Source organism: Eubalaena glacialis, chromosome 7 (genome assembly GCF_028564815.1).
Source record: "Eubalaena glacialis isolate mEubGla1 chromosome 7, mEubGla1.1.hap2.+ XY, whole genome shotgun sequence".
Classification (NCBI taxonomy): Eukaryota; Metazoa; Chordata; class Mammalia; order Artiodactyla; family Balaenidae; genus Eubalaena; species Eubalaena glacialis.
Window position 1 is genome coordinate 29532532 of NC_083722.1, and position 20620 is coordinate 29553151.

At 42.3% G+C, this 20620-nt stretch overlaps 1 protein-coding gene across 5 annotated transcripts in view; it reads left to right on the top strand.

Annotated features, from left to right (window-relative positions):
• ADGRF5 (adhesion G protein-coupled receptor F5) overlaps positions 1-20620 on the top strand; it is a 111222-nt gene that overhangs the window by 1443 nt on the left and 89159 nt on the right. The gene's annotated exons all lie outside the window — the stretch shown is intronic.

Consider the following 20620-nt stretch of genomic DNA (forward strand, 5'->3'; position numbering starts at 1 on the left):
TTATAGCGACTTCATAGAATACCAGTCTACACCTGTTTATTTGAACATTGACTGTTCTTTCCTAACTTTATTTAGTTCAGATGCTCAAAATTTCTTGCCGCTTCTGTATTTTACCCCAGCAGAGTCTCCCTCCATTCCATCCTCCATACCCTGTTACAGGGTTCTTGGGAAAATGCAATTCTGATAATGTCACTCTCTTCAGTGAAATATTTCCATTGCACCCCATTGCTTACAGCCCTGCTTCCTAAAGGGTAGTCCAGGGACCAGCTGCATCAGGCATCATTGGGCAGCTTGTTAGAGATGCAGATTCTCTATCTGCTCCCCAGATTTACTGAATCTGCATTTTAACCAGGTCCCTGGGTGATTCACATGCATTAAAGTTTGTGAAGCCCCAACTTAAGGAAGGTAGACAAGACCTTCAAGGTCTGGACCTTATCATCCGGCCAGCCTTACCTCTCACCCTCTGACTTTCCAGCTGTACCCAATATCTTTCATTTCCCCAATATGAGAGAGCTCTAATGCCTACCTATGTCTGTGTGTGCTGTTCTCTCTGTCCCCGATAATTTCATTCATCTTCTCCACCCAACTACCCACTGCAGCCTGATTTTTCCTCCCCCCTCCCCCATCCACTTCACCTTAAACTAAATGCCCATCAAGTCTGCGATTTTATGGCAACTTAGCGAAGTACTTCTGCCATAGCCCTTAGTACGCTAAATGATCGTTGCTAGGTTTATTATTTTCATCCTTGAGGAGTTACTGGAGATTGACTTCTGAATCCATAACACTTGAACCAATGCCAGGTACATAGCCTTTGCTCAGTGTTTTTGAATTCATGAATGAATGAATGGATGAACAAATGAATGGATACATTGTCTGAAGAGGCCCAAATCATCCCCAGATTGAGGTCTATAGTTTGAAGTCTTCCAAAGAGATTGCCACCCTCTATAATATTTTTCCACACTCTCCTTTATGAGACTTGCTGGATTCATTTTTTTCACCAAATATTTTGAGTACCTACCCTGTGCCATACCTTTTCGAATCTATTTCTTTATGTCGCTGTGAATAGTCTCTCCCAGGAGGTGTTTCTCTATCAGTGCCCCTCATTCGCCACCACTCCAAGTCAGAGACTTACTCATTTTTCAGCAAATAGGTACTGAACACCTTTCCCATACCAGTTACCGTGCTACCTGCTACAAATACGATGACCAACGACACAAATGCGAGCCCTGCCTCCATGCAGCTCCCCATAGAGAAGATGTGCCTTTTATCATCCTCTGTCTTGCTTTTCCTTAGAAAGTCTGAAGGAAAACTGAAAGCCTTATCTTTAACCAAAGCTGGCACATCCAAGTAAAGACAGCAGGAGCTTGAAGGCAGAGTGATTTAGTAGAAAGGAAGCTGGGCTGTGTTTCAGCACCTTGATTTAGTCCAGCACCTGCAATTCCCTAGCCAGGTGACCCTGGGTGGGTCCACATCCATTTGCTGGACCTGGATTTTCTCAGGTGGTGAACAAGATGGAGAATTAGAAGGAAAAGAGGCCCCTGCCTTCATGAGTGTACAGAGAAGATAATATCCAGGGAGCCTCTGCACTCACTTCTGTCATGTTACGTGATGATTTGAAGGGCAGGGCTCTGCCGTTCTCTGGGTCAAACTGGCAAAGAGGAGATCTTAAGGGAGACATTTCATGATTATGCCCATGGGCTCAGCTGTGACATGAATGTTGTCCTTTGGCACCTTCCATCAAACACTATGTGGCAATGGCTTCCAGGGAGCAGCGCCCTGCAGCTTAGAGGAATCCACTTGGTATTCATTGTTGGGTGGAGAGCTGGTTTGAAGTAGGGCAGCTGAGGAGGAAGGCAGTGTCATCCTCAGGCAATCTCTGCTTTTGGAAAGCAGTCAGGAGAAGGGAAGGAAGTAGCTCCACCAAGTAGTGTAGGAAAAATCTGGAAACTTATAGACACAGAGCAAAGAAGGGATCCCTGACCCTCACTGTGGCATAGTTGTAAGGACTCCCTTTCTGATTACACTTGGGTTCTTTCGAATTTGTGTTCATTTCACCTAGAATCAGAGGTTGGGGGCTGGGCATAGTATTCTTTGTCCCCGAGCTTTGCACCCCCATGGGGTGCATGCACAGCTGCGAGGAAACAAATACTTTCTATTTGTTCTCCAGATACAACCACCAGGCTTAGGCTGCAGCACACTCTTTAGGCACTCGCAAGGCTTCACCCTTTCCCTGTCTGAGCCGTCTCTTCCTGCGCCATCATTGTGTGCCGCTTCCCAACGAAATGCCTTCCAAACCTTCTGAGTTCCTTCTTGCTTCCTGTTCCTCGTGCAACTCTTTGCCTCCAAATTTCCTGCATACCCACCTTGTGTATAGTTGCCTCCCAGCAGACAGAGTGTTTTCTGATGGTCATTTCCTAACTCCTCAAGTTAACATTAATCTCTATCAGTAAGCACACCTTGTAGCAACAAAAAAAAGAGGCTCACCTGCATGGGAGGTTTCTAATGACCTACTGCAGATCTTGGGATGTATCGGAGATCAACCTTGCCTGTACCTGACCAACATTTGTTTTTTCATCAGAGGCATGGAGTGGGCTAGAAAGAGGTAGACCCATCTCCTTCAATAAGTGGTTGTATCTCATCAAGTCTTAGATTTGTTTCTGAAAATGCGGATAATATTTACCAAGCAAGGTTGTAGAGAAGATTAATTAGCTTAAGCACCTAGTATGTTGCCTCAAAAAATACATCAGCTCTGAAAAAAGGAGGCTGACCAAGAGAGTGAAAGTGAGAAAATTGTCATGTGCAGAATAGTTGAAAGAACCAGAGGACATTTGAAGTAACAAGTAAGTCTTGCAGCCCATGAAGGTTGCCTTCAAATATTTAAAGATGGCTCAAGGTGGGAAAAGGGGTCAACAGAGGATGGATCAGTGGAAATTATAGGGTAACAGGTCTTAGCTCAACGTACAGAAGGATTTACCCACCATTTGAATTGTCTAAAACTGGGTGAGCTGCCTTGTGGCAGGGTGAACACCCTGTCCTGGGCAGTGTTCCAGCACCTTGGAAGACCATGACCAGGGTGTTCCCAAAGGGATGCCCGTACTGGGTGGAGTCTGGGTGATGACCTCAAGGTCCTTCCCACTCAAAGCTACCAAGAGTCTCATGATGTCAGGGTTCCAGCCCAAGCCACAAAATAAAAGTCTGCAAAAAAAAGCATCAGACGACAGAGTAATTGGGGCTGCCTTTTGACTAGCTAGCCCTACCCATCAGCTGAGATGCTTTTTAAACAGGGTCTTTGCAGCAACAGTCAAAAGGTTGGATTTCCAGGAAAAAGCAAAAAAGAAACGAGAACAATGAGATGGGAAAAGTTCACTCCAAACCGCTCTTCTTGGGTTACTCTTTAACTAGATCGTGGGTTACTTCTTGTGCTGCAAACACATTCCTATTTGATGGAAAATTGCCACATTTTGGTACATTTTCAGCCAAACTGGGATCAAGCAAGTTAACAGCAAGACTCTAAGCTTTGTCCCTGATTTTTTGCTCTATGTATAAAATGAAAACACGACGATATGTCTATGTATTCTTTGCCACCCCGAAATCTAATTTTAAAAAGTGCAAAATAAATGGTTCTACCATCCTCTAAATTATGGGGACTGTGAATGTGGTATTTGACTTTGGGGGGGAGAGGAGAGCTGGCTGCAGCTGGCTGCCTGCTCTGAGTCAAGTTCATCAGCCATTGTTTTCCACCCACCTTTCCTTTTCTGCTAAATGAGCCACATGGTAACAGCCTCTCTGCCTGCTAAGGACCTGGAGGCTTTTACAAAAGGGAGAATTTAGCTTAGGGGGAGAGGGGCCTGCACACATCACTCACTGCTCCAGGTCCCCTCGGAGGCTTTGCTAATGCTTCATCCTTCCAGAACTCAGAAGAACTTTCTGGTCTTGCAGTTTTGGACCCTCACATCTTTTCTGCAGTTGCTTGGGCAGCATCTCCACGTGCTTTTCATTTCTTCCATCTTTGTTTTGAAATCTCAGGGAAAAGAAGCTGTCCTTCTTTCAGTAGAAGTGGATGTCAGCAAATGCTGCATTTTGTCAAATTGAAACAAAACTACAATATATTTTATTCTCCAGGTTTACCCAGGCTCACTTTCTTGAAAACAAAATTTTTAAAAATCCCTTGAAATATAATCAACTATGCAGGACAAAATCACAGAAACCGGTGCAGACCCGCATGTTTATTTTTAGATGCCGGCCCAGCACGGCAAAGCAGCGGTCTAACGTCCAAACTAAGGCCCTGGGAATTTCCTCTAACAAGCCTGTGCTTCCGGGCATTGTCACAGTACAAAGGGCAGCAGGGGGCCTGAGTGCAAAGCTCCGGGTAACCCTGCCCCCATGAAATCTGGAACTTATCGTTCCCTCGGTCTACATGGTACTCAGTGCTGGGGTCACCATGCAGGTCGTCCGGCAGCTCTGCAAATGAGTAGACGTGTATGATTATTCATCTAAAAATATCCCAGAGATCAGTAATGGCATTTCGGAAATAAAGTTTCAGCTTTCTATTTGTAGTTGAGGATCTACTCAACCCTCACCCGTGTCGTGAAGTGGATTCAGGTCTAGCCCAGAAACGGGGTTGTCATGCTAAGATCCTGGGTTAGATTGCAATTAATAAAGGGGTTTTAAAGCATATTATAGTTTTTAAAAAGTATAGATGCATGTACACACAGCGCCAACACACACACACACACACACACAGAGGAAAAGACACCTGAGTCACCTAGATCTTTCCTATTATCCTAGACCAGTTTCTGATCCTTGATTTATCTACAAAATGGATGCAATAAACCTCACATCCTATTAGTTTTGGGAGAAATAAGGTGCAATATTACAAATAAACTGACCCAAACTAGACTTTTGCTCAAAGTTTTGCATTTTGGTCTTAATATGCTTTGAGCTCCTTCCAATAAATTTTTGTAAGAATATTTGCCATCAAGTCTCCAGGGGGTTTTGTTGTTGTTTGGGGGGTTTGCTTTTTTGTTTTTGTTTTGGTTAGGTTTGGTTTTTTTCCTCCTTGCAGAGGAGGAAGCCTAATTTGTTACTTAATGGACACACTTTACTAGGAGAGGTTTCATGCCTTTGTCAAGCGCTCCCCACTCCTGGGAAGGTCACTGCACTATGAGTCAAGGTTGCAATGCTCAGGCTTGCGTCTGGGGGTTACTACGGAAGAGGAAAGGTGGGTCTCAGGTCTGTACACAGTGGTCCATACCCACCCTGTGTGGGGTCTACCATCTGCATCCCAGCAGCCCGCTATGAGGATGGGGCCCTTGCACAATCAGAGACCCCAGGGGCCAGGGGACGTGCACATAGAAACGCCAGCCCTGAGCCTGGACAAGATAGTCGGGCTTTGCCAGCAGGTGGATGGCCAGGCCCCCTCTGGGGTCTGCAGATGCAGGAAAAGCTGTTCTAGCCCTTTGGTGAAAAATGCGCAAATGTTAGTAAAAAAAACACCTTTATGGATTGTTTTGTTTGCAAGTGTTTATTATCAGACACCCCTCAGGGGTTCACAGGGCAGGTCACGTGGGGCCTGGGAATTTCCTTCCACAAAGGCTGTGCTTCCTCTCTTTGTTACTCCTCAAAGGACAAGTGGAAGCATTGCTCCAGATCCTTACTTAACCCTTTCTCCAGTCTGCCTGCCACACTGCAGACAAATCCTGCTGCCAGCCTTTGAAGGAGCAGAAAGATTTCAGACTTGGGTTGTGTGTGGGCACCCACAAGTGCATATGCAGAACAGGCTTTGTGTGTGTGAGAGTGTGTGTGTGTGTGTGTGTGTGTGTGTGTGTTGGTGGAGGAGATAGGCAATAAAGCATAAAACTTACTTTTTTTTTTTTTTTTTTTTAAAGCTCTCATTCAATATCACAGCATACACCCAGTCATTGTTCAGACCAGGTAAAATTTCTGCTTTATTTACCATAATAGACTTTTGTACTAAAAATGCTGACGCAATTTCAGTTCCCTGTCCCCAGGGCGGGATCCCTCTAGAATGATAGTTGCTCTTCCCCTTTGGAGTTGGGCTAAAGCAGGGGCACGATGAGTGGAAAGATCTTTCATGAACCAAGTTCTTTATGGAGCACATGCTACGCACCTGAGCTCCACCAGGAACCGAGGGAAAGTAGAAGTTCTGCCGGCAAGAAAGTGCAAGCACATCTGAATTTTTATACCTAAATCCAGACACACACACTCATGCGTTGTACGGGAGAGCACAAAGCAGCCAGGGAACAGTGTGATCTAAGTCCAGAAATATCAGAAGAGGCACCTGAGCCCTCGTGCTGCTGGAGACGCTAATGATTCCCAGACACATTTCCCCACCCACGCATGGGGGACACACACACGTACGCACGTGCACACACACCTCACTCTCGGGAGACAGCTTTGCCATCTCAGAGGAAATCGCCTCTCACCACCAGCTCCACGAAAGTATCTCCTCCCACACCCATCTCTTCCTCCTCCTTTCCTGCCTCAAGGGAAGAGACGGCCCTTCCCTGCATCCAAAGCTCGGCTCTCACCTTCTCCCACCCTCCCAGTGGCCTCACTACACTCCCCTCTGATTGGCTCTTTCCACTGTCATTTAAATCTGCTTAAGACCTCCTCATGGCAAAACAACCTTTGCCGACCATGCAGCTACTCTTCCATCTTCCTTTCCTCCCCGCCAGGAAATGCATGAAAGAACTGTTGATGACATCCTCGTGTCATCATCAACCATTCACCCAGGAAACCATTCTGTTCTGTCTCCTCATCTGCCCGACCCGCTGGGGCACCTTAGCTGCACCTTGGCACCTTAGTCTTGCCGAGACTCTCACTTCATTGTCTACAACATGTGACCTCATGGACTACCACCTCCTCTGCTCTTGTCCTGCCTTCTGGGATTCCACAGTCTCCTGGCTTCCCAACTACTACTCAGTTTTCTTTGCAGGTTCTTTTCCCTCTGCTGTTCCCTCCACTTCCTGATGGCTGTGATCTGGACCACCTTCCCTTCTCCATCTGCATCACCACCCTGCTGCAATTCATCTCTCTGTCCAGAGTCCTCTTTTCTCCCTTCTCTGTTAAGTAATCTATTGATCATCCAAAGCCTATTTTATTTTTTTATACAGCAGGTTCTTATTCAAAGCTTATTTTACATGCCACCAGATTACTTCCTTTTTACAAGTCTCTCTATCCACGTGCAGATCTGACCTCTCTTCTCGGAATCGTCACAGTCCTTCGTTATAGTGCTTTTTGTATTTGTATTCTCAGTAGTTGTTCCCATGCACTTCTTTCCTAGGACATAGAGATGCCATCTCATTGATCTTTTTATTCCTAGCCTCCAGCACAGCACCTGGCACATTGGGTTTTCGATAAATGTTTGATAAAGAGTTGGGAACATCAGAGTGTCATTTAACAAACAGACATTTTGGTGAACTTATCCCTGAGCTTAAATAACATCTTTACTGTTTGAGGGTAAAAGTATTAGTAAATTTTCATTTAAATATATAATTAAATTAAAAATATAAAAATTATATTTAAATATAATCTTTAAAGTTAAATTACTCGCATTTAGACTACTAACAATATTTCACTTTTCCTTGAAATCAAAATCACAGTTCCGAGCACTTCCTATCTGAGTGTTCAACCTCTGTTTAAAAGCCGAAAGGAATGACAACTTGATTTCATGTTAAATTTATATTTCCCCTCAGGGAAAATGTCTGAATGTGTCCTGAATGACACCGTATTTTCGTGCACCTGAAGTGGGGTTGCCAGGTGGAACAGAGCTAATATTTTGTCAAGGTTTTGCCACTTCACTGTGCAACTGGCATTATGTAAACTTTCCACAGCTGCACCTGCAGGTCCGTTGAAGCCACAGAGATTGATTTGCCGAGTTGTTTGAAGGAGAACCAGGGGGACCCCAGGAGAATCAGCCTGATCACTGAGTCAGGGCTGAATCCACCCAAGGTCCTGTCTCCCGGGAGCACGTAGGGCAGGGATGGGTCTCAGAAGGCAGGGCAGAGGCTCATCCAACCCTGGGCGGTGACAGTATTCTGCATCCTCCCTGGGGCTATGAGGAGAAAATATGAGAACTGCTATTTATGTTGGAAAAGGTCATCCCTTTAAAATCTCTATGTTAGGTTTTTGTAATAATGCATGTAAAATATTAGCACAAAACAACGGAAATTGGCATGTAAAATATGAGAGATACAAAGCATCGTTTGTCCAAGTGTGGTCTAGAGATCACCAAGAGGTGAACGGACTGGGGCACTGGTCATTATGCAAATTGCCAGGCTCTACCTGGATCTATTAAATCAAGCCTGTGGGGGGTAGTGAGGCTGGGGGTGGGAAGGACATTTTATTACCCATCAGTAACAATATTTAGGAAATGCCTGCCAGCTTCTGTTTAGAAAAGTGTCTACACTGGGCCTCCTTACCCTCGGTGCATCCCACCAGGTAGGTTAATGAGTTTGCCATCTGGGCTCATCTTTGCTGCGACATCCTTCCTGCTGAATTTGTAGCCCTTCTCTGGGCCACAAGTTTGGAAGAGAATCCTATACCGCTTTGTACCATCCTTCACACCATCATGTGTTTAACACTGTGTATTTAAATCTTGGCAGCTCGTCTCAGAGCACGAGATAGTATAGAGGCAAGAGCTGGGTTTGGAGTTTGGATTCTGCCTCAAAATTCTTCCATGTGACCTCCAATCTACGTTGTTTTTTAAACGGGGCTTGGCAAGTTGATTAACCTTTCCAAGCCTCCCTCCCTTGAGTGGGAATAGCTAACCAGTTCCCAGATTGTTGTGAAAATTAAATGACATCGTGCACACACAATTTTTTTTAAAGGCACTCAGCACAGACCCTGTGACAGAGTAGTTTCTCAGCAAGAGAGAGCAATTAAAAATAACAACAAATAAACAACAAGCTCCCACTGTATAGCACAGAGGACTATATTCAATAACCTACAATAAACCATAATGGAAAAGAATATAAAAAAAAGAATGTATATATAAATGTATAACTGAATCACTTTGCTGTACAGCAGAAATTAACACATTATAAATCAACTATACTTCAATAAAAAAATAACAACAAAAGTTTCATCAACACCAACCACTGAGGAACAGAGATGAAGTAATTTGTCCAAACTTACATAGCTAGTAAATGGTAGAGCTAGGACATGAACCCAAGTAGTCTGGTGCTAAAGCCCATGCTCTTAACATTTTATAGCACCTCTAATAATGTGCCACCTGGGGAGTCATTCCTAACAGACAGTGATGGAGCACCAGCCTACACTGTGTTAGATGCTAAGCACACAGCAGTAGACAAACAAGGCCTTGCCTTGGCCGTGAATGTGGGGGCTAGGAGAATCATAGGATAGAGGAGGAGCTCACAAATAAACCTTTCTAATGCAGTTCAGGAAATGCCTTGATGGGGGAAGTGAGGGGCAGAGATGTACACAAAACTAGACGGAGTCAAAGCAGATTCTTGCCTGGAATGACCTTGACTGGGGCCTTGAAAGACAATGGGTATTAGACCAATGAAAATGGGGCTAGGTGGCAGTTCTAGGCAGAGGCTGGAGGGCACAGTGCTTGCAGGGCACTGAGGGGCTTCAGAGAGGGGAGAGTAGGAAGAGAAGAAAGTGATGGAGAGAAGTGAAGATGGGTGTGTAGACAGAAGCTATAATTATTCAGGGTTTTAGCTGAAGATAGTTGTATGTCATTTTAGAGAGAGGAGAGACTTTCCACAAACTAATCCAGCAGCTCTCTATCTGCCAGTGTTTCTCTAAATGTAGGCAGAGCTTCTGATTCTACTGGCCTGGACCTGGAGACGAGGTATCAGTACTTTTGCAAAGTGAGAACCACCATGGTAAAAATAATCATGCTATATATCTCAGTGATTAGTAAGCTTTTGTGTGCATCAGAATCACCTCTGAGAATTTGTTTAAACACTGCTGACTGGATCCTACCCCCAGAGTTTTAGATTCTGGAGGTCTGGAGTGGGCTCAAGAATTTGCATTTCTAGGGAATTCCCTGGCGGTCCAGTGGTTAGGACTCCATGATTTCACTGCCAAGGGCCTGGGTTCAATCCGTGGTCAAGGAATTAAAATCTCACAAGCCGAGCGGTGCGGCCAAAAGAAAAAAAAAGAGTTTGCATTTCTAGCAAGTTCCCAGGTGGTGCTAAGGCTGCTGGTCTTTGGCACTTTACAGAGCAGAATCTCCGAGTGTGAAGCCAGGAAGCCAGGAACTTAGGCCATAGTATTTGGGTGATTCTTAAGCTGCACTAAAATCTGAAAACTCCTGTGAGGAATGGTGATTGAAATCTCTTATCTTCTTTGCTGTAATGCTCCTTTAACTTTTAAATATTTCTGTAGCTTAAGAAAATCGCACCCCAATATTCCTGATATTCTGGTTCATTTTGCTCTGTAAATGGTCAAAAAATGGTGACATGTAGGGTTCTTTGGAATTTTAAAAATCAGCCCTTTGAAACGTTTGTTTGCAAAGCAGGAAGTCACTTGCTACCCAGGGCAAACACTCAGGTGGAGGGTTTGTCCCTTTGGAGGCTTTAGCTCTGCAGCTTTTGATCAAGTTTCTCTATGTTGTTTTTTTGTTTTTTGTTTTTTACGTGTGTGTATATATATATATATATATACATGCATCTATTATCTATCATCTATCTATCTATATCTATCTATCTATATAGAGAGACCAAAAGTGTACTGTATCAATGAATACTAGTAATGCCTGCTGCTCTTAAAATATGAAATATTTAGTGATCTAAATTTGATATCTTGGAACAGCAAGCCACTGTGCATGTACTGTACCTGGCCTCCAGTGACCCAGCCTTTAGGTACGTTCTTGAGGCAGAGACAGCACTTGCATTACAGTAAACAAAACAAATAAACAAACAATGAAATCACTACACTCAAAAATTTGTATTGATTCCCTGGATAGTTACTTCCTTAAGTTAGCAATAATCTTAATTAATTTATTAGATTTTATTTATAAATAAGTGAGGAAAAGGTAATCCTTAAAGTTCTTGTGATGTTTAATTTTTTTTGAATTTTTGAATTTTATTTATTTATTTAAATTTTATTTAATTTATTTTTTTATACAGCAGGTTCTTATTAGTCATCAATTTTATGCACATCAGTGTATACATGTCAATCCCAATCTCCCAATTCATCACACCACCATCCCCACCCCCCCACCGCTTTCCCGCCTTGGCGTCTATACGTTTGTTCTCTACATCTGTGTCTCAACTTCTGCCCTGCAAACCGGTTCATCTGTACCATTTGTCTAGGTTCCACATATATGCGTTATTATACGATATTTGTTTTTCTCTTTCTGACTTTTTCACTCTGTATGACAGTCTCTAGATCCTTCCACATCTCAACAAATGACCCAATTTCGTTCCTTTTTATGGCTGAGTAATATTCCATCGTATATATGTACCACATTTTCTTTATCCATTCGTCTGTTGATGGGCATTTAGGTTGCTTCCATGACCTGGCTATTGTAAATAGTGCTGCAATTAACATTGGGGTGCATGTGTCTTTTTGAATTATGGTTTTCTCTGGGTATATGCCTAGTAGTGGGATTGCTGAATCATATGGTAATTTTATTTTTAGTTTTTTAAGGAACTTCCATACTGTTCTCCATAGTGGCTGTATCAATTTACATTCCCACCAACACGCAAGAGGGTTCCCTTTTCTCCACACCCTCTCCAGCATTTGTTGTTTATAAATTTTCTGATGATGGCCATTCTAACTGGTGTGAGGTGATACCTCATTGTAGTTTTGATTTGCATTTCTCTAATAATTAGTGATGTTGAGCAGCTTTTCATGTGCTTCTTGGCCAACTGTATGTCTTCTTTGGAGAAATGTCTATTTAGGTCTTCTGCCCATTTTTGGATTGGGTTGTATGTTTTTTTAATATTGAGCTGCATGAGCTGTTTATATATTTTGGAGATTAATCCTTTGTCCGTTGATTCATTTGCAAATATTTTCTCCCATTCTGAGGGTTGTCTTTTGGTCTTGTTTATGGTTTCCTTTGCTGTGCAAAAGCTTTGAAGTTTCACTAGGTCCCATTTGTTTATTTTTGTTTTTATTTCCATTACTCTAGGAGGTGGATCAAAAAGGATCTTGCTGTGATTTATGTCAAAGAGTGATCTTCCTATGTTTTCCTCTAAGTTTTATAGTGTCTGGTCTTACATTTAGGTCTCTAATCCATTTTGAGTTTATTTTTGTGTATGGTGTTAGGGAGTGTTCTAATTTCATTCTTTTACATGTAGCTGTGCAGTTTTCCCAGCACCACATATTGAAGAGGCTGTCTTTTCTCCATTGTATATCCTTGCCTCCTTTGTCATAGATTAGTTGACCATAGGTGCGTGGGTTTATCTCTGGGCTTTCTATCTTGTTCCATTGATCTATGCTTCTGTTTTTGTGCCAGTACCATATAGTCTTGATTACTGTAGCTTTGTAGTATAGTCTGAAGCCAGGGAGTCTGATTCCTCCAACTCCTTTTTTTCCCTCAAGACTGCTTTGGCTATTCGGGGTCTTTTGTGTCTCCATACAAAATTTAAGATTTTTTGTTCTAGTTCTGTAAAAAATGCCATTGGTAATTTGATAGGGATTGCATTGAATCTGTAGATTGCTTTGGGTAGTATAGTCATTTTCACAATATTGATTCTTCCAATCGAAGAACATGGTATATCTCTCCATGTGTTGGTATCATCTTTAATTTCTTTCATCAGTGTCATACAGTTTTCTGCATACAGGTCTTTTGTCTCCCTAAGTAGGTTTATTCCTAGGTATTTTACTCTTTTTGTTGCAATGGTAAATGGGAGTGTTTCCTTAATTCCTCTTTCAGATTTTTCATCATTAGTGTATAGGAATGCAAGAGATTTCTGTGCATTGATTTTGTATCCTGCAACTTTATCAAATTCATTGATTAGCTCTAGTAGTTTTCTGGTGGCATCTTTAGGATTCTCTATGTATAGTATCATGTCATCTGCAAACAGTGACAGTTTTACTTCTTCTTTTCCAATGTGTATTCCTTTTATTTCTTTTTCTGCTCTGATTGCCATGGCTAGGACTTCCAAAACTATGTTGAATAATAGTGGTGAGAGTGGACATCCTTGTCTTGTTCCTGATGTTAGAGGAAATGCTTTCAGTTTTTCGCCATTGAGAATGATGTTTGCTGTGGGTTTGTCGTATATGGCCTTTATTATGTTGAGGTAGGTTCCTTCTATGCCCACTTTCTGGAGAGTTTTTATCATAAATGGGTGTTGAATTTTGTCAAAAGCTTTTTCTGCATCTATTGAGATGATCATATGGTTTCTATTCTTCAATTTGTTAATATGGTGTATCACATTGATTGTTTTGTGTATATTGAAGAATCCTTGCATCCCTGGGATAAATCCCACTTGATCATGGTGTATGATCCTTTTTATGCGTTGTTGGATTCTGTTTGCTAGTATTTTGTTGAGCATTTTTGCATCTATATTCACCAGTGATATTGGTCTGTAATTTTCTTTTTTTGTAGTATCTTTGTCTGGTTTTGGTATCAGGGTGATGGTGGCCTCATAGAATTAGTTTTGGAGTGTTCCTTCCTCCGCAATTTTTTGTAAGAGTTTGAGAAGGATGGGTGTTAGCTCTTCCCTAAATGTTTGATAGAATTCACCTGTGAAGCCCTCTAGTCCTGGATTTTTGTTTGTTGGAAGATTTTTAATCACAGTTTCAATTTCATTACTTGTGATTGGTCTGTTCATATTTTCTATTTCTTCCTGGTTCAGTCTTGGAAGCTTATACCTTTCTAAGAATTTGTCCATTTCTTCCAGGTTGTCCATTTTATTGGCATAGAGTTGCTTGTAGTAGTCTCTTAGGATGCTTTGTATTTCTGCGGTGTCCGTTGTAACTTCTCCTTTTTCATTTCTAATTTTATTGATTTGGGTCCTCTCCCTCTTTTTCTTGATGAGTCTGCCTAATGGTTTATCAATTTAGTTTATCTTCTCCAAGAACCAGCTTTTAGTTTTATTGATCTTTGCTATTGTTTTCTTTGTTTCTATTTCATTTATTTCTGCTCTGGTCTTTATGATTTCTTTCCTTCAGCTGACTTTCGGTTTTGTTTGTTCTTCTTTCTCTAGTTCCTTTAGGTGTAAGGTTAGATTGTTTATTTGAGATTTTTCTTGTTTCTTGAGGTAGGCTTGTATAGCTATAAACTTCCCTCTTAGAACTGCTTTTGCTGCATCCCATAGGTTTTGGATTGTTGTGTTTTTATTGTCATTTGTCATTAGGTATTTTTTGATTTCCTCTTTGATTTCTTCTGTGATCTCTTGGTTATTTAGTAACGTACTGTTTAGCCTCCATGTGTTTGTGTTTTTTACATTTTTTTCCCTGTAATTCATTTCTAATCTCATAGCATTGTGGTCAGAAAAGATGCTTGATATGATTTCAATTTTCTTAAATTTACTGAGGCTTGATTTGTGACCCAGGATGTGATCTATCCTGGAGAATGTTCCGTGAGCACTTGAGAAGAAAGTGTAATCTGCTGTTTTTGGATGGAACGTCCTATAAATATCAATTAAATCTATCTGGTCTATTGTGTCATTTAAAGCTTCTGTTTCCTTATTTGTTTTCATTTTAGATGATCTGTCCATTGGCATAAGTGAGGTGTTAAAGTCCCCCACTATTATTGTGTTACTGTCGATTTCCTCTTTTATAGCTGTTAGCAGTTGCCTTATGTATTGAGGTGGTCCTATGTTGGGTGCATATGTATTTATAATTGTTATATCTTCTTCTTGGATTGATCCCTTGATCATTATGTAGTGTCCTTCCTTGTCTCTTGTAACATTTTTTATTTTAAAGTCTATTTTATCTGATATGAGTATTGCTACCCCATGGAAATCTTTCGATTTCCATTTGCATGGAATATCTTTTTCAATCCCCTCACTCTGTCTGTATGTGTCCCTAGGTCTGAAGTGGGTCTCTTTTAGACAGCATATATATGGGTCTTGTTTTTGTATCCATTCAACAAGCTTGTGTCTTTTGGTTGGAGAATTTAATCCATTCACTTTTAAGGTAATTATCGATATGTATGTTCCTATTACCATTTTCTTAATATGTTTTGGGTTTGCTTTTGTAGGTCTTTTTCTTCTCTTGTGTTTCCCAGTTAGAGAAGTTCCTTTAGCATTTGTTGTAGAGCTGGTTTGGTGGTGCTGAATTCTCTTAGCTTTTGTTTATCTGTAAAGCTTTTGATTTCTCCTTCGAATCTGAAAGAGATCCTTGCTGGCTAGAGTAATCTTGGTTGTAGTTTCTTCCCTTTCATCATTTTAAGTATATCATGCCACTCCCTTCTGGCTTGTAGAGTTTCTGCTGAGAAATAAGCTGTTAACCTTATGGGAGTTTCCTTGTATGTTATTTGTTGTTTTTCCCTTGCTGCTTTCAATAATTTTTCTTTGTCTTTAATTTTTGCCAATTTGAGTACTATGTGTCTCGGCATGTTTCTCCTCGGGTTTATCCTGTATGGGACTCTCTGCACTTCCTGGGCTTGGGTGGCTATTTCCTTTCCCATGTTAGGGAAGTTTTTGTCTATAATCTCTTCAAATATTTTCTCAGGTCCTTTTTCTCTCTCTCCTACTTCTGGGACCCCTATAATGCCAATGTTGTTGTGTTTAATGTTGTCCCAGAGGTCTCTTAGGCTGTCTTCATTTGTTTTCATTCTTTTTTCTTTATTCTGTTCCACAGCAGTGAATTCCACCGTTCTGTCTTCCAGGTCACTTATCCGTTCTTCTGCCTCAGTTATTCTGCTAGTGATTCCTTCTAGTGTATTTTTCATTTCAGTTATTGTATTGTTCATCTCTGTTTATTTGTCCTTTAATTCTTCTAGGTCTTTGTTAAGCATTTCTTGCATCTTCTCGATCTTTGCCTCCATTCTTTTTCCGAGGTCCTGGATCATCTTCACTATCATTATTCTGAATTCTTTTTCTGGAAGGTTGCCTATCTCCACTTCATTTAGTTGTTTTTCTGGGGTTTTATCTTGTTCCTTCATCTGGTACATAGCCCTCTGCCTTTTCATCTTGTTTATCTTTCTGTGAATGTGGTTTTTGTTCCACAGGCTGCAGGATTATAGTTCTTCTTGCTTCTGCTGTCTGCCCTCTGGTGGATGAGGCTATCTAAGAGGCTTGTGCAACTTTCCTGATGGGAGGGACTGGTCTCTCTATGTTTTTAGAACAACTTGAATCTGAGTCTTGATGGAATGGGCTGTGAATGTGGAAATGTGAGATGTGGAATGTAGATATGTGGGTGTCTTTGAGGGTAGCCATGGCTAAGGCCAACATGTGTCCCAAGGGTTGTTATTTCCTCCTTCATAGATAAGGCAGGAAGAGACTGGGAAACCCAAAGTCACCTAGAACAAGAAAGGAGGGAAAGTATAGATTGGGAAAAAGAATCCTGGATGTTTAATGTTTCCCTTTGCCTATAAAAAACAGAACCCCCCAAAACTACCACTTTTTTAAATGTCATGGTCACAAACTAAATTTCTCACACCAAAGATTTAGAAGAAAATATTCATGTGACCAAATTAACAATCTTTAGTACAAGTGAGTGGTGAATCAAAGCAAGTCTCCCAGGCACAGAAATAACTACAAATCATAAAAATCCAAGTTCCTCTGAGGGTTTTATTACCAGTCTGGTATATTAAACTCTTCTATGTGGAGTATTGAGATGCAAATGCCATTCTGAATATTTGGAAGCATCTCTTTCATCCAAAGTAGAATCAATTCTATTAACTATCTCGGTTTCAAAAAGAAGAAATGGGCTAAATATATGCTTTAAGATTTTTCAGTACTACACAATTTTTCGCCTTCATTTACCAGGAAAATTAATTAGTGGAGTTCCACATTCTATATCCTTACAATAAAATTCAACCTTTACTGAAAGTCACTTTGGAGTTTTGAAACAATGAGGTCAAAGGGAAATTACTAAAAATAATCGGAATGAACTGTGATTGTATGAAAAGGAAATAAGCAGAAAAGTACTTTCATTGAGTCCAAGAAACAATAAAATTTTATTAACTTGCTCTTTCCCCTCATTTGTTTAATTTTCACCTAGGGATTTTAGTGGAAGCCCCCCAAATACACCAGTTTGGTTGTCTAGTTACCCTGTGCCTCCCCAAGCTCACAGGTGCCCAGTGCTCTCACATTTCCTGATGTCTCCCCCACACCTGTGAACTCACCTGGGTTCCAGCCCCAGCTTAGCCCTGCCCGCTCGTGTTCGATCCAAATGCCTGGAGCTTGGCCACTCAGCTGACTATATTATGGGACGATTCCTACACATAGAAAAGAATCACTAGTTAAACGAGGGAAGAGTGGGTCTCTTTTGCTTTGCAGTCATCTGATAAACGGGGGAAGAAAAGGAAAAATAAGGTGAACTTGGGGGAGAGGTAAGGTCCCCTGCAAAGCCCTTTGTGGTGGAACAGGGTGGGTGGTCTCTAGGACAGTACTTCTCAGAGCTTAGTTTGCACAGGAGTCACCCAGAGAGCTTGTTCATAATGATTCTGGACTCCACCCTGAGATTCTGGTGAGAAGGTTGCAGGCAGGACCAGGAAGTCCTGGTCAGTGGACCACGTGGGCTTCTTAAGCATCCTCCCCATGAGAATCACTGGGATCCAGTCCAGGTGCCGATCGGTACCCACCAAGAGGTTCCCTCTTATGGTGGGAAGAGCAGTGGGCCCCAAGGTCTCACCCATGGATCTGAGGTGCAGGGGAGGAGAACAACAAAAAAATAGAGAAATAGATGAGCGTGACTTGGCAGTCAACAGGTGGTGGAGTCTAAGACCAGCAGAAAGGTAGGGCAGGAGAGGAAGATACTTTGAAGGCACCCTGAGTGTTGTCCTTTTTCTAGCAAATAGTTTCCAGAGCAAGTATTGGAATTTGTTCTGCAGGCTTTCCATGGTTGAAGAGTGTACAGGCTTCCCAAACACAGAAAATTAAACTATAAATCATGTTGACTCACAAACTACATGTCATAAAAAACATTTCTGGTTGTCGATAATTCGTACTATCACCTCAGAACTAGGATGGTAACTGGTGGAGGGCACTTTGCTTGGGAAATTGGGATACACATTTGAAGGCTGGCACTGTCATAGGCTGACCTGCTCTGGTTAATACAGATAAGAAAAATTGAGGACCCAGTAGAACACCCAATAACGTGAGATTTGAGCTAGTGAGGCTGGGGAGGGATGGGGCAAGGGTTGGAAAGGGGATTTCCAGTAACTTGTTAGAAAGAGGGGCGTGATGCCACCTCCACCAACACATGTGAATACACACACATACTCCTTACTGCCTTTATGTTTCTACATAGCATTTTTGCTCATCTGGTACATAACTTATTTGTTTGTTGATTGTCAATATTACTGTATCAGTCAAGGCCACACCAGGAAGGAAATCACTCTCAAAGGTTAACTGAAAAGGTGAAGGCATTTTGTCAACAAGCTGCTAGCAGCACCAGGAAGCCCTTGATCACCTCCCGTAGGGCAGGAAGGGCCCAGAAGTTTTGGGTGAGGTGTCAGAGGAGCCTGGCAAGACCTGTGGATGTGGGAGAGGGGGTTCCCCAGAATCCATGGCTGAGGGTGGAGCCCCAAAAGGAGGGGAAGAGTACATCCCTGGCTCCCCTTTCCTCCCATCCTACAATCTCCTGCTGGCATCTCCCGCTCTCCCAGATGACAAGGCACTGCAGGGTGTGGGGTGGGTCCCCCGGGGCACAGAGCAGGGCAGAGAAGGGTGGAGATGAACCGAGAGGCCAGCCAGCACATTCCTCCAGCTGGAATGAAACTCCTCGGGGACAGTTGTGTTAGTTACTGCTTATCTTCAAGGTCTCCATTAGTGTCTGGTGCACAGGTTTTCAACAACATTTGGTGAAGGAATGAATGATGCATGACTTGGAAGAAGAGGCATATTGAAAGAATTCCACAGAATGTGTGATGCAAACCCCACACACTGTCCCTATTATGATACTTAATTCATCCTTGCTCACAATGCTTTCATGCGAAGGGATATTTTGAGGGGCAGGTACAGCAGGAAGACCTGGATGTAAGAATGAGAAGATGCCTGGCATCTGATTATACACATATTATACTAATAAGTTATCAAGAAATTCACTTTGCCCATTTCTTTTTTTTATGTTTTTAAAAAATTTTATATTAGAGTATAGTTGATTTACAATGTTGTGTTAGTTTCATGCCCACTTCTCAGGCTTACTCTGTGAGCAGCCACACTTGATTCACAGTAATAGATGGGCCCCAATGCTGTACATCCAACAGCACAACAGCAGGGGTCTGAAGGTTCATGCTCTGGTTTCTACAGACGCTAGAGGCATGGGAGGGTTCACCCCCAGCCAACCTTACCCCAGGCAGGACAGATAGGCCTAGGACATGGGCTGCTCTGGTTCTATCTTCGCCAACTCAGAAGGTCTGAGGCTGAGCTTTACAGACTTTCTGTAAAATGGGGATGACAATCGTCCCCCCCTTTCAGAGATGTGAGGCCCAGCTGGGTCCTGACCCACTGCCTGGCAGTGTATAAACACTTAGTAGTAGCCTTAAGGATTGTTTCTTGTCTCTGCTCCTGGGAGAGGCGTGGGACATGCGGCAGAGGCTCTGTTTTCTGCGCTGGATCCTTGATCAGGGAGAGGGTCAGGAGGGAACAGGATAGCCTGTCCTGGAGGAGGTTTTGCCCAATCTCCAAAGCAGGGCTTCCTGCTTCCTTCCTTCGGGATTAAGTGGAGCGAAAGCTGGTTTCCCTTCTGACCCCCAGTCAGCACCACACACACACTTTTTTTTTTTTCCCGGTGGCTTAGGGTGGCTTAGAAGTGTGCTGAGAAAGAGACTGTGCTGTTCTTCCTTCCCCAGGGTCAGGGAGATGTTTCCAGAGGGAGCTGAAATGAGGAGCAGGTGGGGGACTCTGGGAAGATGAGCTTCCCTTGGAGAAGATGGGCAATGCCTTTAGAGTCTGGGGGTTCACGTGGTCTTCCTTTGCCAAGGGCTCGCCTCCACTTACATTTGCTGGTGGCAAGTCCTTCCTCCACGCTCTTCGGGTCTGTATCACTAAAATGACTGCTCCAAGTTAAAACAGAGGAGGCTGATAAAGAGAGAATGAGCTACCCTTTGACACCAAGGTCTCCTGTGGTTGCATGACAAGCTCACAAGAAACACTCTGGAATCCGGGGCACGAGGGTGGGTGGTGGGGAAATGTCCCCCTGGGTGCAGGCAATAAGGTGGTACATGTCTGGAGAGAACTTAAAATCAATAATAAAACCAACTAAAAGTCTTTTTTTTTTTTTTTAAATGATCACCATGCAGTGGCAATTCCAAACAATGTCAGTGACAAAATACTCTTCCAAAAAAAACTTTTGTTGGTCTAAGTTCTAAACAATTGCTGTCATCGCGGGTGAGTTTCAGTAATAGAATCTAAGCTGCTAGTTATCATATTTGGATTACTTATTTTTTATTAATTTTTGTCAGAGTATAGTTGCTTTACAATGTTGTGTTAATTTCTGCTGTACAGCAAAGTGAATCAGCCATACGTATACATATATCCCCTCTTTTTTGGATTTCCTT